This window comes from Camelus bactrianus, chromosome 11, assembly GCF_048773025.1.
Source record: "Camelus bactrianus isolate YW-2024 breed Bactrian camel chromosome 11, ASM4877302v1, whole genome shotgun sequence".
NCBI classification, from domain to species: Eukaryota; Metazoa; Chordata; class Mammalia; order Artiodactyla; family Camelidae; genus Camelus; species Camelus bactrianus.
The window spans coordinates 6,468,078-6,494,394 of NC_133549.1; the positions used below are offsets into that span (position 1 = coordinate 6,468,078).

Consider the following 26,317-nt stretch of genomic DNA (forward strand, 5'->3'; position numbering starts at 1 on the left):
TATTTCAGAGTCAAACTCAAGGATCTTGTTGTAAAATATTTGGTCTTCATTACTCTCTCAGCATTCAAATTGTAAAAAGGAAACATGTTCCAGGCTGGTTAATTAACCAGTAACATAAGTCACATAACGAACGCTGCTGCGTCCTAAATAAATCAGAATAGATTAACAGAATCCTTTGAGCTTATTCTGTCTCAGAACACATTTCAAACCCACCAAGGTGGCTCTAACTGGAAGTTAAGAAAGAAGAAACGTGCTTCTGTGTGTCAGCAACAGAGGTTTGCAGGGGAGCCACTGTTCCCAGGTGAGGGGCCTGGCTGTTCTGAGCTGGCTGGAGTTGCTGCCAGACGCCTGGGGCTGGTCACCAGAGCATGACTGGACCAGACCAGAAGCAGAAGATGTTTGAGGGGTGCTTGGAAACAACAAGATGAGGACGCAAATACGAGCAATTTGGAAAGTGACAGGTCTTACTCTTTTGCCATAATCTGCAAGTGAGAAGTAAATTTTAGCAAAAGTCTGCAGTCCTGTCCCGTGGCAGCCTCTCTCCCCCTACTGCTTATGGCCCTTACCCAACTCCTCCTAGTGTCAGTGGTGTTCAACAACCCCTCCAGCAAGTCTGAAAATGTAACAGATTTGAAAACCATCATTTCTGTCCCAGAATGACTACTCGAGCACAGTGACAGAGAAGCAGCCTCCTCAGATAAACAAAAAACCTGTTTTCACAAAACAAGGGATTGGATTAGACTAGTACCATCTAATAACATCTTAAGCTAAAAGATGCAAACAAAACACTATGAGAGGTATTTACACCAAGGCCTAAATGCCACAAACAGAGAAATCCTCTCCTTACTGACTCCTGGGTCCCGTCTTACAAAATGACACCCGGCAGTTACTGTCCCTAAAAGAGCTTTCCTTCCAAAATGAACATATCCAAATGCCCACCCCTTCCAGAGCAAAAGTAAAGCATTATGTCTAAAAAACGAAAAAAAAATCTACATACCTTAATTTTAAAATAATGCTGTTGGAAAAATAGTGCCGACAGACTTGCTCCACACAGGATTTGCCAGCAACCTTCAGTTTGTGAGAAATGCGGTATACGCAAAGCACAGGAGAGCAAGGTGCACCTGTACTCCTCAGTGGGAACCTAGCAAGGGCTAGAACACAGAAACTCAAACCCAGAGGTAGTAAAATCTAAAGATGAACCAAAAGCAGCACAAACCCAGAACATTCAAAAGCCAAAGTTAAGTTTTCCACCTCCTCAGCAGAGGTTAATCCCAGCAGTCTCAAAGTCTACATTTGTTACATTGGCTTAGATTTGCTGGGAATGAAGTGATGAGGATGAGGAGAGATGCTGAAATGCCAATCCAGTTTAAACACCACGCTGAGAACTGTACTAAGGCCTTCTGTGCAGCTTCTTTTTTTTTTTTTTTTTTTTTAAAGAAAACCAAAGTGCTTTGGGGACTGGAATAGATTTAATTTAACTAAACGTTTTGCCTGGCATGTGACAATTTTTCATTTAACATTCCTCTTTATAAGTACTTAGCCCAGTAAAATCCTCTTTTACTTAATGTCCACTCCCTTCTTCCTTTTATTCCCTCTGGTTTTCACGGTGTTAGGTATTGCTAAAAACAGAATGCATAGATTCTAGAAGACCTCTGGAGGGCTGGAGCATGATTGATGAAAGGAGGAAGAACAGAGGCCTTAAAAGGACTAGCAGTCTCAAGCAGAGAGCAGGACTACTCAGGGAGTTCATCAGAAGCCCACCACTTCCGCTCCGCAAATCCACTGAGGAGCACAGAGACCCTCTGCCAACAAGTAAGGAGAAGGGTTGCTGGTTCTATGTTCTTTCCTGAGGGCAGCACGTAACTTAAAACTATGGAAAGGTTATTTGAAATGTTTGGTTGCGATAGCTCAGTAAATAAAGCTTTGCAAGCAGATTAAATGAAATAAAACATTAGCCTGAATTCTCACAAACTGGAATCTCCACCCACCACATTCACATGTGTTTCACCCCACCTCATATAATTTTCACCCTGCTCCCATCTCCTCCTCCAACAGCCCTCAGATGACCAAACTGTGGACAAACTAATGTGAGAACCTGTGTACCTGTCATCCATTAAAAATATCTTTCTGTCTGTCTGTCTGTCTGTCTGTCTGTCTGTCTATCTATCTATCTATCTATCTATCTATCTATCTCAATCAAAACTCAGGTCACAGAGCTGCTTCCTGCCCACTGCACAATTTGTTTTGTGAACTAGACCTACATTGTCTTCCAGGGAGTTATCTTAATTTTTCTAAAGAAGCAGATCAATCTGTATTTCAAAGATCCATAACAAAGAACACTCTCTTTTAGAATGGCATTCAAAGCAGGGAAGAAGCAAGACTAAACCAGAAGCCTGCCCTGATTACTACATTCCTCAGGAACATTTTCTGAATAGCTCCAATTCTGCAACTAGAACTGTAGCATCAGGTGACCCCTGCCTTGGATGTAAGCTCCTAAAAGACTAAAACTCTGTTACTCTTGTTTGGCTTTCTTCAGTGCTTAGCACAGTCAAGAAACCAGACTTCTAATAACTGAAAAGAATCTAAGTTATTCCCTCCTTCTTCTCAATTTCAATAGTCCTATTTTCCAATTCCTTATATTACTTTACTGCTTAACAGGGATGGCAGACCCCTACTGTCTTGCCATGAAACATTAAATAAATATATAGGAGGCAATTCTGGGTCTCACATTATTAAACATAATAAAAGGCACATGGCTTATGATATTTCCAATCTAATAAGCAATCATGTCACAGCCTACATAGCAGCTATGTTTATAACACTTAACACTGATAAAATCCCAACTACACCTCAAGAAGAGAAGGCAGTATTTTGAATGAGATCATTTCAAATCCAAGACTCAAGGTGGAGAGGTACTGAACCTTGGGCCACACACATAACAGTGGTTAGAAAACAGTTTACTTCCAGGGTCTCAAGCACCAGTGTACAAACATTCCAAGATGTTACTGTTTTCTGCCTAGGTAATAGTAAAAGGCTTATCAAGATGAGTAAACATCCTGCAAAGAAAAGCTATTACCACTGTACAGTGTGCTTTAAAAATATTTTAGTTCAAATCTGAACCCTAGCAATAAATAAGTAATACAAACTACTTGGACATTCCAACCTATGGGATGGTTTTAACTTAAACCACAGGTAAAGAAAACTGAAAATTTAACTTTTTGTTGTTTGCTACTTTTCCAAACAGCAATTTATTATATAAACAATCTTCTAGTATTCCAATAAAACTTACCTCAGTATAACAAAAATCCAGGATTTTGGATCCTTCTCTGACATCCTTATTTGCTCCTCAATTAGACGCTTCATAGGCTTTCAAGTGAAACTCAACAGTTGGTTCCGAGATCATTTACGCGTAGCTAGATCATTTACATGTGAGTGGCCCTGTCACCTTTATAGAGCACTGCCTATAATGAGGTCCCCTCAGACAAGGGCTCACTGGACAACAAGCCACAATTGGATAATACTAAAATGATCCAAGATTTCCTAATTCTCTGAATTTGGAGAGGATTTAGGGAAACCTCCTCCCTAAAAATGGGAGGATAAAGAAAGGTAGTATTTCAAAAAGGAGCATCTTCTGTTTGAAGGGCCCCCAAGGAGCTGCACCATTATCAACCAAGCAGCAATATACATCCAAGTGCAGTCACAAGTTCACCTCCAAGTCCTTGGACGTGGAATCCGACTCCTCCTTGAACAGTTAATGACAGTGCACAAAAACCCCACGAGGGCCACCTCTATGCTCTTCTGGAGTTTCAGGAGGTCCATGAGGGCAGAAGGAGCTGAGCAGAAGGTAAGGCATAGGGTGGAGGAGGAAGAGAAGAAAGGGGGGTTGGTGCTAGAAGCAGGGGCAGAAGTGGCCCTGGGTCATGAAGAGCTGGTTGGAGAGGATGGAAATGGGCTGGGAGCATCTCTGGAGTGTTGGAATCCAGTGCCTTCATTTTGAGGGTGAGGAAACTGAGGCTGTGGTCACAAAGCCAGTAAGTGACAGGAATCAGGCCCAGGTTGCCTAAGCCCCACCGCTGAGAAGGCAAGATGCAAGGACAATAAATGAAGAGGTTCGAACTGCATGGTGTGGAGCACCTTTCTCCGTGTTCACCTCACACTCCCCTCCAAGGAAGAACGCTGAATGAAAGCAGCAGAAAAGGGGTGCATGCTGGGGGAGGAGGAGGATATGATTAGTTAATGGGCTTCTATCTTCAATGATAGCTCCATCAGATGTATTTGTATTGGGCTCTGATTTTTATACTCTTAAGAGGCCAAGATCAATGCTTCTCCCCAGATAAAGGAACACACTACTAGCTTTGCATCACAAGTGGAGGAAACTGGAGTGATTATGAAGTTGAATAAGTAATAAGATGCTGCTAGAAATGGTAAAAGACCCCTTTGATGCTACACAGCTGTGCTTGAGACTTCTGTTCTTTAGGGACTGGCTCTAAAAATATAAGATTATATCCTTGAAACAGGCTTTGCAGAGAAGGAAAAACCTCCATTCAGTAAGCTTAACCATTAACTTGGAGGGGGGTGAGTACCATAAAATCCAGTGCTTCTCATGTTAAACACGCACAGGAATCACCTGGGATCTCATCAAAATGCAGGTTCTGACTCCATATGCCTGGGATCAGGCCTGAGATTACAGCAAGCTCCCCAGCGATGCTGATGCCACCAGCCCAGCCCATGGATCATACTTCAACCACAAGACCATTAAAAAAAAAAAAAAGGTACAAAAGCCACATTTCAAGGTATGTTTATCTCACAACTTAGACTGCTGGCTACAAAAGAGTGACATGTGCGTCTTCTTCCTTCTGGTGAGTGACAGGCTCTGCAGAAATGGCAACATAACTTCTTTTCTGGGAGGGGGAGGGGTTCGAGTCTGCAGGTAAGCATAACAGCACGCGGTACACGGCACTGTGATTATTTAACGCAACAGGAGTTGCTCGGGGTTTGGGACCGGGAGGGGAAAAAACCTGTGCGTCACACAACAAAGGGACAGTAAAGGCAGGAGTCAGGGAACCTGATGTAAGTCCTCTTGGGTGGCCAAATGGATGAAGTGTTCATTTTCATGAAAGCTAATCTTTCCCATTTGCACTCAAAATGGGCCCTGTGTTACTTTCCAGGAGTCCTGAGGCCTTTGTTCTGACAGCCCACAGGAAGGCCTGGAAAAGACCACGAGCAGGACTGCTCCAAGCCAGGCACACAATTATGTCTGCAATACCCGGCACCATTTCTTTCCACGGTCTCACATGCCTTAGTGGAAATGTAAGCTTTCTGAGGACTATCTTGTAGTCTTTCTGGGCTAGTCCAAATTTGAGGAATAAAATTTTTAAAACTAGCCTTAGGAAGCAATGTGGCTTTGAAAATCTTGACTCAAATACCTGACAGTCACTAGTGACATGACCTTGGATAAACTGCTTAAGATTTCTGCTTCCTTAAGTATAAAAGAGGATAACGGCCGCCTAGTGAGGGTCCAGTAAGCTCAGGTACTTTGAGTGCCTGGCAGCTCAGTGGCGGGCCCAGTAAGGTTCAACAGCAGGAGTATCACCCGTACCATCAGGGCCACCTTCTCCAACTAAGCCAACCAACACCGGTCCTCACTACACTGAACAGACAGGCTACCGGCTAGGCCCTGTGCTCAGCAAGCCTACATTGCAAGCCAACAACACATAAAAGTCACACTCACTTTTTAAACATCGTTGATGAGTCTCAACTTCTACATACTCATCATCTAGGCACTGTGGTATTCAGGAGAGAAAGACCGTAATATACACAACCAGCCTCTTCACTATCCCCAGTGCCATCTCTTCACTAATCCTGTCTTCCCATCACATCTCCTCATCCTCATTCTGACAGCACAGCACCCCAAAGAGGAGGAAGAGAGCCTCACCTCTCATCCCATCTCCCCACTACATGTCCCTCCTGGGCCAACAGCAACTCATCTTCCCCAGCATAGTGTGAGAAGGAATGGCCTGCCCCCTCCCTGCCAGCTTAGTACCAACCACATGGAACGGCTACTTACCAAAAGCAAAACCCTGGAAGACCATTATTTACAAGTAAGTGCATATGATTAATGCTTTAATGTCCAGTCTTTCCATATATATTATTCCAATCAATCCCAACAATAACCCTGTGAAGTTTCTAGGGCTGCTATTCCTATTACCATCATTACAGATAAAGGCTCATGGAGTCTGATGTAGGACACAAGTTCATGGCCACTTTCTCTCATTATCTAAGACAGAGATCTCCCCAAGAAGTCGGTGGTGAGAACATTCCAGAACAATCCATGTAATTCAATTACACACATCTTTTTGATGGAGACCACTGGAGCCCATTTTATCAGCCTCAGCTGTTCTGCTCTAAGTTATCAGGATCTGTAAACCACACCCCACCATCGAGAGCCCTTCATCATACCCAGAACAAGGTCTCCTGTGTTGGAATGTAAATAGCAACGCTGAATCAAGGTTGAAGTCAAAACCCTACATTTTCCTCAGTGAAGGAAGGGTCCTGCACTAAGAAGAGCCTTCTCCTGAGCTTGGGAAAGTCTCTTTGGATGATTTAGAGCAAAGAGAAACTTGCCCAGGTGCTAGACACTAGGAGATCCCACCAGGTGAAGTGCTGGACAGTTGTCCCTTTCCTTACCTACACCAGTGTGTTCTCAGCTCTCACTTAACCACAGTTTGTTTATCCATTAATCCAGTGACAGACATTTGAGTTGTATCCATTCTTGCTATGAGCACCTGTGTATGAGTTTTTGCATGGATCGCTGTTCTCATTTCTCTTTGGTGTTTATCTAAAATTCAAAGTGATGTTAACTGTGTTAATGATATTTCAGCATTGCCAAACTTATTTCCAAAGAAGCCGCACCAATATGCATTCCCACCAGTGTAGAAGGGTGCCAATTTCTCCACATTCTTGCCAGAATCTGCTGCTTTCCATTTTAAAATTATAGTAATGACAGAAGGCGTGAAGTGGCATCTCACTTTGGTTTTGACTTGTATTTCCCTAATGACTAAAATCGCTGTGCACATTTTCATGTGCTTATTGGTTATTTGTGTATCATATTCAGAAAAATGTCCACTCGAGGCCTTTGCTCATTTCTATTTGGGTTATTTTCTATTATTCAGTTGTAAGTTACTTAACATTCCAGATATAAATTTCTTATCACATTTACAATTTGCAAATATATTCTCCCACTTTGTGGATTATCTCTTCACTTTCTTGATTATGTCTTTGAAGCACAAAATGTTTCAATTTGATGTTCAATGTATTTGTTTTTCCTATCTTGCTTGCTCATGGTGTCATGTATAAGAAGTCTTTGCCTAATGCAAGGTCACATAAATTGAACCCAATATTTTCTCCTAGGAGTTTTCTAATTTTATCTCTTAAACTTAGGTCTTTAATCCATTTTGAGATAATTTTTGTATATGCTGTGAGGTAGGGTACACAATTATTTTTTTTTGGAAGGGGATTTTCATTGTCCCAGCACCAATGTTGAAAAAACTGTATTTGCTCATTGAATTATCATGGCACTTTATTGAAGGCTGTTTGACTATAAATCTAAAGTCCTCTTTCTGGATTTTCAAATATGGAATCATTGAATAAAGATAATTTTACTTCTTCCTCTCTAATCTAATGTCTTTTATTTATTTTTCTTGCCTAATTTCTTTTGGGTTAAATCTTAAAAATAATTATGTTTTATAGTATATCTACCTAAAAACAGTTCCTCCAGATTTTGAGTAACATGAAAATTCAGAGTTCTGCTAAATCAAGTTAAATGATGGAAATTCACTGAATGTCTGGATCATTTTTAATGAAACAGAATAATGAAACATTAATTGCTATAGAAGTTATGTTTACCTACAAGAAGAGCAAAAGAGAGCAAGTGAGATAAAGAGGAGAGGGACAGAGACAGAGAACGAGAGAGAGGCTGTGACAAAGACAGAGATTGAGATCAAGAAAAGGAGAGACAAAGACAGGTGTAAGGAGAGACTTAGAGTTCAAGACAAAAAGACCAGCAAGGAAACTGCCAGGGTTGACAGTGAGAGGAAGCTGGAGAAACACGGTGCGTTAGCCAGCTCGTCCTGGCCTTGGGAAGGCCAGCATTGTCTCCCCAGTCCCGAGTACAGGGGAGATGCCTGCAGGAGAAATGACTCCTTTCTTTGACTGCAGATGGTGTATTTTCTGGCATTCTGTGTTCTTATTCAGAAAGAAAAGCATTATTCTTCATATAGACTAGAAACACCGCCAGAGGACAGCTGGAGCCTACCCCAAACTGGTGCTTGGTACCAGCACAGGTCTTTCTAATTCCACCAGCTTCTTGGTCTTTCTAGGTGGTTTGATGGGTTCTCCTGATATTGAGATGTCACTGCTTTAAATGATGTCCTAAACTTTATTGGAGTTGTTTTTGTTAGGATTTGAAGTCCTAAGAGGGTACTTGTATATTTCCTAGGCAGGGACCCAGGGGGAAAATTGGGAGGAACTAGGTTGGCTGTCTTTTTGAACACTAAGCTTAAATTGGAAATATTATGTACATGTGATCAGAATGAACTTTTTGCTAGTGACATGAGAGATTGAGCCTGCTCATCTCTGAAGAAGAGGGACATTTGCTTTCTCCAGCCACAGGCATTCTCAGGCAATGGAGAACCTAGTGGAAGTGTCTGAGGATCAGTCCTCTTGATGGTTATTGGTTCTGCAGGGGATCCCACTATAGCAATTATGCTAATTCTGCTGGACAGTGGGCACCATAAGGTGGATTGCCTAGTGCTCCGAATCCCCATGCAGTTTCAGCCACAGAGAGAAACCAAGACAAGTAGGAGAGACCAACAGTGACTTCTTGGGGAACTAGACTCAGAAGCAGCACACTTTGGATCCATCATTGGGCCCTGAGAACATTGTTCACATCATAACTGATTTAGGAGACAAAGTTAATAATTGGAAACTACCTCAAAGTTGGAACAGCTCCTGGAGAGCCTGGATCTCTGGCTGGCTTCCTGTGTGACTGCAATGAAGCCAGTACTGGCAAGAGCTCAGCTCTGAAATGCTAAGATGGAGTTTTTTTGACATTCCAAAACTGTAGATAAAACTGACTTGATAAGACATCTTTTCAAAATGCTGACCTTGAGAGAACAAAAGTATTCCTAGAAGAAAGACTGAAGTTGTAACTCTTCACATGTCCTTGAAACGTACACACAGCGCCCTTCACTTGAGACTATAACCTTGGCTTAACTAGCATATAATGAAAGGGAAAGGGAGGGAAAAAAAAAAAAAAAAAGAAGGAAAGAAGTTTTTTAAACTCAAGCAGGAAAACTGTAAGATCTCTGTTTGTGTCCACCTGGATGGATGTCTGTCTGTGCATGTGTTATAAATGATATGTCCCTACCTTCAGAGGGTGTCATCAAAGTGAATTTGTAAAAGAACTTTATTTAATTGACTTAAAAAGTAAATGTTTACCAAATACATATAAATGTCACTTAAGTCCAAATTTTGAAGGATCACATGATCTAAAATTAATCCTTAATGAATAATAATTATATTTTAGACCAGATTTTTTTAAAAAAAGGAAAAAACCTATTGTGTCTGTTGGAGCTAAAATGTCCAAGCCTTGCATTAAATGCAGCCTCAGTATTTCCTCATTAACTTTGACCCCATCTCTGTTCAAATGGTCAATTACTGCTCTGATTGACCAAGGAAGAGGCAATAGGCAAAGATGTCGGTTAAATCCAGCAGCGTCATTTTTTTATCTAGATATTGTCAGTTTTATAATTTGTTTGTCAAAGTAACATGCCGGTGTGCCTTCCACATTTAATATCCTCTCCAAGTCACTTTGATCAACTCTGACTCATAGATCACTTCCTAATTTTATTGAGACTTTGTTTCTCTGTTGGTTGGGTTAACAAGCCAGGGGGCATTTCTGAGAGTGGAGAGCTCAGACCTGAATGTTCTGTGGTCTTTACCAGAAAATAGACCTTCTGATTCTGCCAAACGCACATGTGCATCACCCATCAAGGTTCTCCCACTTGCTCAGTCAACGGGACAGCCCAGGCAGAGGTGGGAAAGAGAAAAAGAAAAGCAAACACAGGGATTCATCCAGAAACTCAGGCAGGAAACATGGTGATGAGAAAGGATGTTGAGGGGGTCTTTAAAGGTACCCTGGCAGAAAGGTGCAAGGCTTTGTGTTTGAGACTCCAAATGAGTTTTACAACAGTAACATTTTAACTGCCAATCAACAGCCTAGGGTAGTGGATCACAACTTTTGAGTTTCATGGATTTTAGGAATGTGGTTTGCATTGGGCAGTGACTTTTCCTCACCATTCTGGCCCAGCTCTCCCTTGAGGAGGAACACAGAGAGGGAGCAGGGCAGACTCCTTCTAGCTGGTTTACTGGCTGGTGTCTCCTTTGCTGCTGCTGCCTGCTTCCTAAGCCACCCACCCAGCTGGGCCACCAACCAGGGTGCCGTCATCCACATTGGCAACAATGTGGCAAAGTTCCTCATGGAACTTACAAGCTTCTGCACAGCAAAGGAAACCGTAAATAAAACAAAAAGACAACCTATGGAATGGGAGAAAATTTTGGCAAATGAAACTGACAAAGGCTTGATCTCCAGAATATACAATCAGCTCATACGAGTTAATAAGAAAAAAACAAACACCCCAATCCAAAAATGGGCAGAAGACCTCAACAAGCAATTCTCCAAGGAAGACATACGAATGGTCAATTGGCACATGAAAAAATGTTCAATATTACTAATTATCAGAGAAATGCAAATCAAAACTACAATGAGGTATCACCTCACACCAGTCAGTATGGCCATCATTCAAATGTCCACAAATGACAAATACTGGAGAGGCTGTGGAGAAAAGGGAACCCTCCTATACTGCTGGTGGGAATGCAGTTTGGTGCAGCCACTGTGGAAAACAGTATGGCGATTCCTCAAAAGACTAGGAATAGACTTACCGTATGACCCAGGAATCCTGCTCCTGGGCATATATCCAGAAGGAATCCTACTTCAAAAAGACACCTGCACCCTAATGTTCATAGCAGCAACAGCCTAAATGTCCATTGACAGATGACTGGATAAAGAAGATGTGGTATATTTATACAATGGACTACTATTCAGCCATAAATACCAACAACGTAACGCCATTTGCAGCAACATGGATGTTCCTAGAGAATGTCATTCTAAGTGAAGTCAGAAAGAGAAAGAAAAATACCATATAATATCACTCACATGTGGAATCCAAAAAAAAAAAAAAAAAGCCAAATCATAAATACAAAAGAGAAACAGACTCATAGACATAGAATACAAACTTGTGGTTGCCAAGGGGGTGAGGGGGGGAAGGCACAGACTGGGATTTCAAAATATAGAATAGATAAACAAGATTATACTGTACAGCACAGGGAAATATATACAAGATCTTATGGATGCTCACAGCGAAAAAAATGTGACAATGAATATATATATGTTCATGTATAGCTGAAAAATTGTGCTCTACACTGGAATTTGACACAAATTTGTAAAATGACTTTGTAAAATGACTATAACTCAATTTTGAAAAGTTAAAAAAAATAAAGAACATAGCTAGCATTTCATGTGCTCTTGGGTACATTAAAAAACGGCATGGCACATTTAGTAGCCAAGCTTGTAACACTAGAAGAAAAGAGACTAGGTTAGGGGAACTAAAATACCTAGTGCATTCGTTTTTTGATTGTGTAGTACCAAAACAAGCAAAAGGACAAGCGGTGGGGTGGGGGTGGGTGGTGTCAAAGCTTCGTCCATACAGATCACAATAAAAAAAAAATGAGCAAACCAAATTATTAAAAACTTATTGATGCATCGTATGTAATTAGGCACATTACATTAAAAAATATAAATAAAACATGATCACTTTCACTGTATTCCTTACATTATTACTACCATTAAATTAAAAGCAAAAGTAATCTCAGCTACCTTTCATAATGCTTCTCATTCATAAAGGTTATAAATAATATCTAATTGGACATATTCCAAATGTCTAGATAATTCAATCAAATCAAGATATTAAATCCATTATAGTATGTAAAAGACGATTCCAATCAAATCATACTACAATCAAATTTATCATTTGTACATGTAAAATTTGGGGTAAGAAAGAGCTGAAAAGATTCTTTAGCATAACACTCTTTTAAGCATCTGGAAGCTGAATCCTATTCTATCCTTATGAAAGACTACATCATCCAACTTCCCTCCATCCATGTATAATCAAGTCCCTTAAAAAAATCAATCACATTTTAACTTATCACTGGCTATAACCTACACCGATGATAACAAAATCATAAATGTTTGGCTTTGCCAGTTAGAATTTTTTACTGAGAAAGAGGATGCATACGATTATCAAATACAAAAATAAGATCTTACCTAAGGCAAAGTGTGTTTAGAGGCCTGGGAGCTCTTCAAGCCACTTAACAAGTACTCAGTTTCACCAAATTCCACCACATCACTGAAGTGCTTCAAATCCTGAACAACAGTATATAACCGCAAGGAAACAGAAGTCCCCTTCCTTGTAACTCTGAAGTAGCGTATTTAAATCTGTGGGCTTCCTGGGCTCTATTTATCAGATGGCAACCGAAAGAAATGCTGTAAAACATTGGTAGTAGTAGGATAAGTTCGTGGTTCAAAGTTGAGAACCAGGGTACTAATGTGTGTTCAGGACATTAAAAGGCTGGATAACACACAAAATTCTATCTAAGTGCAGTAAAACTGCACATAGTTGCCTACTTCTTTGTCTCCTTTTCCACATTTCAGTGCAGTAACTACATCTTGGTAGGGCTGAGTAGGTATTATCACAGTTTTTATCACTTTGGGTGGTGGTGCAGGAGCCTTAAAAACTCCATCATCTTTTTCATTTGGTTCCTTTGAAGACAGCCTCACCTATTAATAAAGGTATTAAGTTAGCTGATCTAAATGAATATATAAAAATAGCAACATGTCATCTACTTGGCAAATTTAGCTTAATAATAATAACCCCCTCTCTCTCTGCTAAAGGTAGGAGGAGGCCTCTGAAAGGTCGTAAGGGATACTTTAAAAATTCCATGCACTACAAGGTAAGCCTCATGTATGTTTCATTCACAAAAGAACCACTCAGGAATTCCTTCTGGTCTTTTAAAACTTGCATTTCATACAACTTGTTATTTGTCCCCAGGACCACTAGGAGGAATAAACAACCACAATTACACACATAAATAGCACTTATAAGCAGCTCAGGATGGACAGGAAAAGTACAACAAATGAACAAAAGAATTTTTAACTAGAGGCATCATAGTTTAGGGCAGGAAAACATAGCCATCATATGCACAGTGATAGTTCTATACTAGCAACAGGAGTGTAATTTATCAACTTAAGAAGACAAGGAACTGTACATTATATTTTAGAATGATTTCTACCCCTATTTTGTTGTTAAACAGAACTCATTCTTTGACAGCTCCAGATGGCTGAGGTGTTACCATTAATGAGAAGTATTAATGTATGGTCCTATCAGTCATTCTGAAGAAAATAATTTGGTAAGAATCTTTTTCAAATGTGTTTTGAATTGAAAGATATTACTGGAATGCAGGGGAAAGTTCTACTCTGAAAAGCAAATTAATCACTCAAAGCCACTTTAAGTTCAATGTAATTTATAATATAGCTCTTAATGTAAACATGAAATATACAATACTGCATTTCCATAAAGTGTGGGTTAGGAGTAAATACAGTCATTCAACATTTTTAAGGCTTTCAGTTATAACCTAGTAATACCAGCATTTCTGTTATTCTGTCCACAATCTTCACTTTTCCAATGAATTAAACTAAAGCCACTAAATTTTAGAGAGGAAGTCAAAAATAAACTATTAGAAAAGCCAGAGACTCTCAAATTATGAGTGAAGAGAGCAACTGATTAATTAATTTACAATTCATTGCACAAACATGAAATTGTAAAGTACAGCTCACTTACTGTGACACTCTGAGGGTTTACTCCTGGTGGCCCAGGTGGTTCTGAGTCTGGATGGTTCCAATGTCTGGCACTATATACAGTGATTGTAGGAGACTGGAGAAATGAGAAAAAGATCAACTGTTTCCACCTTACTTTGCTTCCTGATAAAATTACTTCATTTTAAAAATTAAAAATTATAAAGAAAAGTTGAAATACAGAAACACACATCCTAGACAGAGGACAGACAGTACCTGGCCCCATAGCAGACATGGTGTCACTGGGCTTTTCTGCCACAAAATCAACATGAGCACTCGGGTAAAGGGATCCAGGTCCCAGACTGTCTCCTAATGGCTTTATGTTCTGAGAATGTAGAAATGGTACAAACAAAACAGAGGGAAGGGGAAGGAGAGAACTGACATGTGATGCAACTAAAGTTTTAACTTTTCAGAAGTCACAGCTTCATCTATTTTATATTTATCTTAGGATACTGTAGCTTTTTTTTTTTTTTGAGGTATAGTTGGCACACAACATTAGGTTAGTTTCAAATGTGCACCATAATTATTCCATACTTGTACATATTGTGAAATAATCACCACAAGTCAGTTGAAGAGTCCAAGCTGGTACTGTTTGCCACTCAACAGGCCAATAATCGAGAGAGGAGTTGTTGGGACAAGGAATAGTGACTTTATCCAGAAAGCCAGCAGATGGAGATAATAGCAGACTAGTGTCCCCAAAAACCTTCTTACCCAAGTTTGAATTCAGGTTTCTTTTATACTGAAAGGGGAGGGGTTATGGTTGGTTGGGGCAAACCTCCTGGTGCCTGAATCCTTTGATCATTGCTGTAGATCTGGTCACAATATTCCTATAAATCGCCACAAGACAAATGTTATTCTCTCTTTTGTAGTTTTTTTCCCCTCTTTATATGAAAGGGAAGTTGTTCTTCTTTAAAGGTCAGAACCTTGAGAATAGGCTCTCCTGTACATTTCAGGCTGGAGGCAACATTCTTTCAGTGATTACTTTGTAGCAAAAGCAATAGAACACAAAGGTTAAAATCAAAGAAACAGATCAATATTGAGTCAGGTTTGTTCTTTCCTTTTTCAAATCTAGATGACAACTATCACCATACAGACATAAACAATGTTTTTCTCTGATGAGAATTCTGAAGGTCAATTCTCAGCAAGTTTCAAATATGCAATCTATTATTATTAAGTATGGTCACCATGCTGCTTCTTACATCTCCATGAGTTATTTGTATTAAAACTGGAAGTTAGTGCTCCTCTTCACCTTCACCCAATTCACCACACTCACCTCCTGACTCTGGAATCACCAATCTGTTCTCTGTATCTATAAGCTTGGATCTTTTTTCTTAACTCCTCATATAAGTGAGATCCCCTAGTATTTGCCTTTTTCCAAGTTTTTTTTTTTTTTTTTAGCATAATGCTCTTGAGGTCCCTCCTATTGTCACATGGCAAGATTTCATCCTTTTATTTGGCTGAATAATATTCCATTGTACACCTATATCACCATTTCTTTATCCACTCATCTGTCATTGAACACTTGGATAGTTTCTATATCTTAGCTGTTGTAAATAATGCTGCAGTGAGCATAGGGGTGCATATATCTTTTCAACTTAGTGTTTTCCTTATATGCATGACTGGGATATTGTATGGTACCCCAGCAACTGACACATTGTAACTGAGTGTTATTCAATTTAAAAAAATGTTATTGTTTTCCTTTTCTTTGGATAAACCCCAGAAGTGGAAGGCTGCTTTGTATGGTAGTACTGTTTTTAATTTTTTGAGAAAACTTCATTCTGTAATCCATAGTGACTGCATCAATTTACATTCCCATCAATAGTGCACAAGGCTTTACTAACCTCAACATCCTCTCCAATATTTATTTTTTATATATCTGATAGCCATTGTATTTGGTGTGAGGTTATGTCTCATTGCAGTTTTCATTAGCATTTCCCTGATGATTAGTGATGTTGAGCTTCTTTTCAAGTACCTATTGGCCACAGGTATATCTTAATAATTTTTTTATAACACAGGGAAATATATTCAAGATCTTGTAGTAGCTCATGGTGAAAAAGAATATGAAAATGAATATATATATTCATGTATGACTGAAAAATTCTGCTGTACACCAGAAATTGACACAACATTGTAAACTGACTATAACTCAATAAAAAAATTATTTAGCCACTCTACCCATTTTTCATCATAGCACTTGTTTATTTTTTTGTTTCCTACTGACTTGTATGGTTTCTCTTATATTTTGGATATTATCTGCATATCAGTTATGATTTTCAAACATTTTCTCCCATTTGGATCGACCTTTTTTTTTTTTTTTTTGATGGTTTCTTTGGCTGTGCAGAAGATTTTGCGTTTCATATAGTCCCATTTGTTTATTTTTGCTTTTGTTCCCTTTGCTCTGGAGGCAGATCCAAAAAAATTATTACCAATGCTCAGGTCAAGAAGCTGACTGCCTTTATTTTTCCCTAGGAGTTATATACTTTCAGATCTTACATTAAAGGCTTTAATCCATTTTCAGTAATTTTTGTGGATAGTGTAAGATGGTGGCCCTGTTTCCATTTTTTTGCTTGTGGCTGTCTAGCTTTCCCATCAGCATTTACTGAAGAGATTGTCCTTTCCCTATTGTATATTCTTAGCCATGATTTTGTAAATTGACTTAAGTAACTGATGATATATGCATAGGTTTATTCCTGAGCTCTGTATTCAGTTCCATTCATCTGTGGGTTTGTGTTTATGCCAATGCCATACTGTTTTGATCACTATAGCTTTGTAATATACTTTGACATGAGGGAATGTGATGCCTCCAGCTTTGTTCTTCTTTCTCAAGATTGCTTTGGCTATTGGGTGTCTTTTGTGCTTCCATACAATTTTTAGGATGGTTTGTTCTATTTTTGTGAAGAATGTCATTGGATTTTATTAAAGATGGCATTAAATCTATAGATTGCTTTGGGTATATGGGCAGTTTTAAAATATTAACTCTTCCAATCCATGTGGATGGAATATCTTCCCATTTATTCCAATTATTTTCAATTTCTCTCATTGATGACTTATAAGTATTATGGACAGTGTTCATCTGAGCTTTAGTGTGCATCAGTTGAGATGAAACAAATGACTACCTACTTGGATATTTTAATTCAGAGTCCCTGTGTCCTTGAGAAGCAGCTTTCCCAGTGAGGAAGAAAGGAGATATAGATGTAACAAAAGAGATTCAGTAAAAATCTTAGAGTTGACCAATTGAATTGACTGTACCTCTATCAACTATTGAGTATTTTATCACGTATCTAATATCTGGCTCCAGCCAAAAGCAGGGGGGATTCCAATGTTCAGTAGTAAATATTCAATATCACTTCCCACTTTAAAAGAAACCAACATTTCTAGAGAAATGATTGATTCTAATCATGGGCAGGAAATATACAAGATAAGCTGGAAACATCTTAGCAAACCAGATATCAAGGAAGCATTCTGACAACTAGGGTCACATTAAAAGGACTTAAGAGTGAACCTGAAGAGGCCCCACCTGGTTAAAGATGAGTCAGTTTGAACATCAACAGATATAATAACTCAATGTATTAAACGCCATCAAATGTACTTTAAGCCTTGATTTCATCATGTTTTAAAAATTATTTCATCATCTTTGGAGAATCATAGGAATCATCATTATCTTGATGATGGATAAATGAATGAAAATAAAGACCCATCTGACCTGCCTTTCCTCTATGAACTGTTTCAATGGGTGACCCAACAGTAGATGAAGGGAAATGTCTCTTTATAAAATTAAAGATGCTGACAAATGAAAAATAACTGGTGTGATCATTTTTCAGCTCCAAATGGATTGATGAATGTAAGCATAGAATATCATCCCTGCTCACATCTCAAAAAAGGCAAACAACCAGACGTTATGTGGCCCCTGATGAAGATGAAAGAGCACATATTACCTCGGGTCTCAGCAAACATCCTTACTCTGAGTCTGATCAAGCCTTGAAGACAGCTGGAAATCTGCAGGAAACGGAGAGAAGAGAGGGATGTGCTGAACTGTGTCATGAGTACACAGTCCGCAAAGTCCATCCTGGAAAAAAACTATAGAGGGAAGGGCTTAGGATTTTCCATGGATACAGTTTTAGACAGAGAAAGGAATGGAGGAGGCACGTACAGACGAAAAGTGATTTAAAGACATCAACACAATGAGCAAGCCTCATCTATAGGGTCTAGAGAGGCACACTTGGGTGGTAAGAATAAAGAAACTCAAGGACATTAATGACTGTAAAAATCAGGACAGGCAGTACTTTTGGAAATAGGGAGCTGGTTGAGATTGGGAAGGGGCAGAGGGAGGGTATTCGGGGTTGGCTAGAAAAGGACAACTTCTTCGCCTGGATGGAGGTTAAAAGAGTGTTCTTTTTTTGTGGCATACTTGATTTAACATATTATACTGGTTTCATGTGTACAAAATAGTTTCAAATTTTTATAGATTATACTCCATTTAAAGTTATTTAAAATATGGGGCATATTTCCTGTAGTATACAGTGTATCTCTGTAGTTGGCATATTTGTTCATTTATCTATCTGAAAATATTTATACTGAGTCAAAGCAGCCAGTTACAGAAAGATGTCCTTCATATAAAACACCATGTCTTCTTTAGATGAACATTGTCAGGTTCCTACTGGACCATGTGTTGCAGAATAGAAATGATACGAATTCCTGGGCTAGAACCTAGGCATTGACCACATATTGTCTATCATCTTATCTGAATGCCTTTAGGCATGAAATGCATCATTTGGGGGAACTTGATTTTCTTATTTATCAAAATGAGAAGGATACCTATCTCAGTTTATTTAAAAAAATGGGAATTTGATGAGATAATTAACATCAATGCCAGACAAAGAGTAGACAGTAAATGCTTAGGAAAACTTTTTTTGACGCAATATATGAAAAACATAAAAGCAACACACAAAAATTACTAGAGCTGATAAAAGAATATGGCTAGGTTGCAGGATACAGGAGTAACATACAGACATCAGTAACATTTCTTTACACTAATAATGAATTATTACAAAAAGAAAGTAAACAAACAATGTCTTTTAAAATCACATTCAAAAACATAAAATACAAATAAATTTGACCAAGGAGGTGAAAGACTTAGATGCAGAGAACTAAAAAACATTGATTAAGGAAATTAAAGATGACTTAAAAATGGGAAAAATATCTCATGTTCTTGGATTGTAAGAAGCATTATTGTGAAAATGCCCATAGCACCCAAAGCAATGTACAGATTTAATGCAATCCCTATCAAATTACTCGTGACATTTTTCACAGAACTAGAACAAGTCATCCCTAAAAATCACATGGAATCACAAAAGACCCAGAATCACCAAAGCAATACTGAAGAAAAAGAACAAAGCTCAACAAATAAGTCTCCCTGCCTTTAGACAATACTACAGAGCCACAGTAATCAAAAGAGCTGAGTATTGGGAGAAAACACAAATGGATCAATAGAACAAAATAGAGAGCCAGAAATAAACCCACAGAACTTTGGTCAATTAATCATTGACAAAAGAGACAGGAATACACAACAGAGGAAAAAAGACAGTCTCTTCAGCAAGTGGTGTTGGGAAAACTGAGTAGCAGAAGGGAAATCAATGAAGTTAGAACACTTCCTCACACCATACACAAAAATGAATTTAAAATGGCTTAAAGACTTCAATAAAAGACAAGACACAGCAAAAATCTTAGAAGAAAACATAGGCAAAATATTATCTGATGTACATCTCAGTAATGTTCTGCTAGGGCAGTCAACCCAAGCAATAGAAGTAAATGCAAAAATAAACAAATGGGACCTAATTAAACTTATAAGCTTTTGCACAGCAAAGAAAACCATAAACAAAACTAAAAGACAACCTACAGAATGGGAGAAAATATTTGCAAGAGATGAGACTGACAAGGGCTTAATTTCCAGAATATATAAACAGCTCATACAACTTAATAATCAAAAACCAATAACCCGAACCCAAAGTGGACAGAATTCCTCACAAGCAGTTCTCCAATGAAGACATACAAATGGCCAATAAGCACATGAAAAAATGACAATGTTGCTAATTATCAGAGAAATACAAACCAAAACTACAGTGAGGTATCACCACAGCAGGCAGAATGACCATCATCCAAAAGTCCACAAATTATAAACACTGGAAAGGGTGTGGAGAAAATGGAACCTTCAAGCCCTGCTGGTGTAGATGTAGTTTGGTGCAGCCATTGTGGAAAACAGTATGGAGATTCCTCAAAAACTAAAAATCGACTTACCATATGATCCAATAATCCCACTCCTGTGTATATATCTGGAGGGAATTATAATTTGCAAAGATATGCACCTCAGTGTTCATAAGAGCACTATATACAATAGTCAAGATATGGAAGCAATGTAAACGTTCATGGACAGATGACTGCATAAAGAAGTTGTGGTATTTATACAGTGGAATACTACTCAGCCATAAAAAATAATGAAGTAATGTCATTTGCAGCAACATGGATAGACCTGGAAATTGTCATTCTAAGTGAAGTAAGCCACAAAGAAAGAGAACAATACCATAGGATATCATTTACATGTGGAATATAAAAAAAAGACAAATGAACTTATTTACAAAATAGAAACTGACTGACAGACATAGAAAACAAAATGGTTACCAAGGAGAGAATGGGATAGGGAGGGATAAATTAGGAGATTGAGATTTACAGATATTAACTAATATATATAAAATAGATAAATAATAAGTACATACTGTATAGTACAGGAAACTATATTCAATATCTTGGAGTAACTTATGGTTGAAAAGAATATGAAAATGAATATATGTATGTCCATGCATGACTGAAGTAGTATGCTGTACACCAGAAATTGACACAACTTTGTAAACTGACTATATTTCAATTATACACACACACACACACATAGAGACACACATACAAAAAATACACAAATGGGGCCTAATTAAACTTAGAAGCCTTTGCACAGCAAAGGAAACCATAAATAAAACAGAACAACCACCTACGGAATGGAAGAAAATATTTGCAAATAATACAACTGACAAAGGTTTAGTTCAAGAATATATAAACCACTCATACAACTTAATAATAATAATAAAAAATAACTCACTCCACAAATGGGCAGAAGACCTAAAGAAGCAGTTCTTCAGTGAAGACATAGAAATGAACAATAGGCACATAAAATTGCTCAGTAACACTAATTATCAGAGAAATACAAATCAAGACTACAATGAGGTATCACTTCACACCAGCCAGAGTGGCCATCATTCAAAAGTCCACAAACCATAAACTCTGGAGGGGGTGGGGAGAAAAGGGAACCCTCCTACAGTGTTGGTGGGAATAGAGTTTGGGGCAGCCATTATGGAAAACAAGATGGAGATTCCTCAGAAAACTAAAAATAGACTTACCATATGGAGGGAATACTAATTCAAAAAGATGCATGCACCCCAAAGTTCATAACAGCACTACTTACAATAGCCAAGATATGGGAGCCACCTAAATATCCATCCACAGATGATTGGATAAAGAAATTGTGGTATATTTATGCAATGGAATATAACTCAGCCATAGAAAGAATGCAATGCCATTTGCAGCAACACGGATGGACCTGAAAACTGTCACTGTAAGTAAGCTGGAAAGAGAAAGAAAAATACCATAGGGTATCACGCATATGTGGAATCTAAAAAAAGAAAAAGGAAGACACCAGTGAACACAGCTGTGAAACAAAAACAGACTCACAGGTGTAGTAAACAATCCAATGGTTACCAGGTGGAAACTGGGTGGGAAGGGGTAAATGGGGAGTTGGAGATTTGCAAATGTTAACTACTACATATAGAAATAGATTTAAGAAAAAATCTTCTGTATGGCACAGGGAACAATACTCAATATCTTGTAGTTAAGTTTTATTGAAATGAATATGGAAATAAATAAATATATATATAACTGAAACATGCTTTGCAACAAAAATGGATACATTGTAACTAACTATATTTGAATTAAATACATAAATAAATGAATAAAATGCCATGTTATATACAGTGGAAGAAAGCAGACTGACTGAGGACAGAAGGAGGGAGGTATGGATTACAATTGGGCATGGAGAAACTTTGGAAGGAGATGGGTCTGTATTTTTCTCTTAATCAGGCTGATGCTTTTATAGATATATACATATGTCAAAACTCAGTGAAATGTACAGTTTAAATTTGTGCTGTGTTTTGTATCTCACCTGTCTACCCATGAAGCTGTGAATAAAGAATCACAGACTGAATGATTTGAAGCAATATTTCCCCCACCTTTGCTGGTGTTAAGCAGCCCCTGGTGCCGTGGAAAATCCATATTCCTGGTCCTACTACTGAGCCCTCTGGAAAGCACCAGGTGAACTGTGCTTTCCACAAGAGCCCCAGGAACTCTCATGCTCAGAGAAGTCAGGAAACACTGGTGGAAACTCAGTGGTAGCAGAGAAGGAGCCTTCCTTGATCTTGACCAAACCATCATCAGGTGAAGCCAAACAAAGCTTTACCAGCAACAGCCAGGGGGAAACAGATCTTTGATTTCCTGGTGTTTCCCACAAGTACATGATCATTAACTACCATGTAACCAAGATTTGTCACCAGTCTCTCCTTGAAGGAAATTTCAAAGCGCCCCAGCATCTTAAATCATTGGAGAACCTGGGAGAAAGCTAAGCCAATGGGGGAAGTGGCTCCCCGTGAGAACCAGGTTATTGCAATGATCCAACCAGGATCCCGCCTTCTATAAAAGAACGTAAAGAGCTGTGCTTAACTTTTCATCTTGAAGGGTATTTGCTGGCTTCTGTTGTGAAAAAAGGTGACTTTAATGCCAGGTAAGGCAAACTAGAATTTTTTAATATTTATATACATGTAATGGTGTGATTGGAAGTCATTAAATTTTTTTTTCTTAAAACTAGGTAAATTCAGGTATTTCTTTTGATATTCATTTGAGTATTGCAGTTCCTCAGATGTGTTATGCCCTGTGTCAGTTTTTCTTTACATTTTAAATTAATTTGTGGTATTCTTTATATGAGATTGAGGTTAACTCTTTGTTTTATCGATGCTGAAAATGTATTCTTCTCTGTATCTCTCAGTATAACTTTGTTTCTTATGTCTGTTTTCCTTTATGGCAGCTGTGCTTCCATTTTCTAAGAAAAAATATAAACAGTTTTCTTTACTTAACAAGACTGAAATTAAACAAAGCATGCATTCAACATAGGAACTGAAGTCAAATTTATGAACTTTGGAAATGGAGGAGAAATTTAATACACAAAACTTAAAATTACTAATTGGAAACAAACCAATTTTCTTGATGGGTACAAATAAATGTTGGTTTCTGCAAAAGTAATCTATTGTTTTTCTAACTGAAAATAGATGAGCCCTGTAAAGGCAATTTTTAAAAGTTAGTTTATTATGACTAAGACAAGAAATACTGCAGCAAAAAAAAAAAAATCTAAAAAAGACAATGTACAATTTCATAGCTATAATTGGCCATGTTAGGCTATGTGAATAATTTTCTGGAAAACAAAGGTTACCAAACTTAAATCTAGAAAATATAAAAACTGTGTTAACAGTTCTCTTTCTTGAAAGAATTGTAAAAGTTGTCACACATTCACCTCAGGGTGGCCTGAGGAGCTGATGCCTTTGAGTTGTTTGAAAGCTTGGCAACCATTTTACAAATGTAGCTTCTCCCCACCCCAGCATCCACTAGCTTCCCCAGGATCAAACTGGGGCTTGTTTAAGTTTAAAACATACAAGCAGAAATTCCTATAGACACAGAGCTTATTTAATTTATTTTTAGTAGTTTGTGTCCCTTAATACTTTACCCCTTCCTGTCCCACCCTCTTTCCTCAGACCAGTAGTAACTAGTTTGTTCACTATATCTGTGAGGCTGTTTTGGTTTTACTATATATGTTCACTTGTTTTATATTTCAGATTCCTCATATAAGTGATAACATCCAGTATTTATCTTCTCTGTCTGATCTATTTCTCTAAGCACAATATTATCTAGGTAATTCCACATCATTTCAAGTGGAAAAATGTCATGCTTTTTTATGACTGAGTAGTACTCAATCATTCATATATATACACACACACACACATGTGCACACACACAAATAAAATACATTATATATATGGTTTATTTATTCATCTATTGCTGGACACTTAGGTTGCTTCCATTTTGGGGCTATTGTAAATAATGCTGTTATAAATATTGGGTTGCAACTATCTTTCTGAATTGGTACTTTTCTAGTCTTCAAATATATATCCAGGTGTGGAATTTCTGGATCAAATGACTGTTACATATTTTGTTTTGAGGAAACTCCATGTTGTTTTGCATACAAGCTACAACAATTTACATTCCCATCAACGCTGTACCAGGGCTCCCTTTACTCCACATCCCCATGAACATATGTTCCTTGTGATCTTTTTAATGATGGCCATTCTAGCCAGTGTGAGGTGATACCTCATTGGGGGTTTTGATGTGCATTTCTCAGATGATTAACAATGTTGAGCATATTTCCATGTGCCTGTGGGCCATCTGTATGGCATCTTTGAAAAAAATGTCTATTCAGACCTTGTGCCCATTTTTTAATGAGACTGATATGTTTGTTTGTTTGGAATTGAGTTCTCTGAGTTCTTTACACATTTTGGATATTGCCCCCAATCAGATGTGAATTGCAGTTATGTTCTCCCATTTGATACCCTGCCTTTTCTATTTGTGCATGGTTTCCTTTGCTGTGTAGAAGCATTCCAGTTTGATGTAGTCTCAGTTGTTAATTTTTACTTTAATTTCTCCTGCTTTTTGGACTCAGAGCCAACAATTAAAAACCAAATCTGATGTTAAGGAGCTCACTACCTAGTCTTTGTTATATGGTTTCAGGCCTTCTATTCAAGGCTTTAACCCATTCTGACTTCTGTTCTCTGGATGATGTAAGAGAGCAGTCTAGTGGGAGTCTTGTGCCTGTAGCTGTCCAGCTTTCCCCACGCTATTTATTGTAGAGACTGTCCTTTCAACTACTGTGCGTTTCAGGCTTCTTTATTATAAATCTATTGAACATACATGTGTGGGTTTATTTCCGGGCTCTGTATTCTGTTCCACTGATCTGTGCAACCGTTCCTATGCCAAAACCATACGGTTGAGTCACTACATTTTTGGTTCACTTTCTCCTTCTCTAAATTCCACCTGGAAAACCAGCAGTGGGGCAGGGCTCCTGAGCGCTTCAGGGGCCTTTTCCCATGGAGTCAACAGCAGGCTCTAGAGCCCTCTGGGCTCACCTACAAGGCAGCTGCAGGATGAGTCATGGGACTCGGGGCCTGGGGGCCTAGAGCCCCAGCTTCCTGCCACTTCCCAGGCAAGCACTGGGGCCCATGAGGCCTGGTCTCCTGGGGCTATGAAAAGGACCTTGGGGGAAGAAATGAGGGCCCAAGGCTGAGCAACCTCCAGCATTTGAGGGAAACCTGAAGGAGGGGACATCCAGGTAAAGAGCTCAATTGGTTCGGAGCCTATAGCTTTTGAAGGCTGGGCAGGGGGTGGTCCTTGGAAGAACAAACAGAGGCCAGTGTGGTTGACTGAGGGGCCAGGTGGGCTGCTGGCAGGAGGAGGGGCTTCAGGTCTGGCTGAGGATCAGGGCTTTTCTCCAAAGTGTCCCTGAGAGACTTCCTCTGTGTTAGCAGAGTGAGAGGAAGAGATGCTTTTTAAATACCCCTCCCTTGGATCAGAGGGTGTGATAAAGGGAAGCAAAGAACATGAATCTGGGACAGTGTCAGTGGTGGTCTGCACAGGGAGAGGGAGGGACATACAGAGGGGTGATGAATGCACTTGGTGTTGGGACCCAGGGACGGTGGAGGAGCTGACTGCATGTGGGGTAAGGAAGACCGAGGGGGCAGACACAGCCCTGGGTTCTGGTTTGAGCAGGTGGGGAGATGGAGTTCCTGCATGGATGGGGAAAGAGTGGGAAGAGAGTTCCAGAAGGCAGCTTGGGGCCACTTAAACCTTGGACACATGAGATTCAATCAGTTCTGATGCACTTCATTTATTTCATGGAAGTGTATTTGATTTACAATGCTGTAGAATAGCATACTGCTTCTGTTACACACATATACGTGCTTTCTCACATTCTTTTCCACTATAGGTTATTACAAGTTACTGGATACAGTTCCCTGTGCTCTGCAGTAGGTCCTTGTTGTTGATCAGTTTTGTATGTACTGCTGTGTATCTGTAATCCCACACTCCGGATTTCTC

General features: G+C 38.9%; 1 pseudogene; it reads right to left on the reverse strand.

The window, feature by feature from the left end:
• Nucleotides 1-26,317, reverse strand: part of LOC141579016 (cyclic AMP-dependent transcription factor ATF-5 pseudogene) — a 77,083-nt pseudogene that overhangs the window by 21,587 nt on the left and 29,179 nt on the right.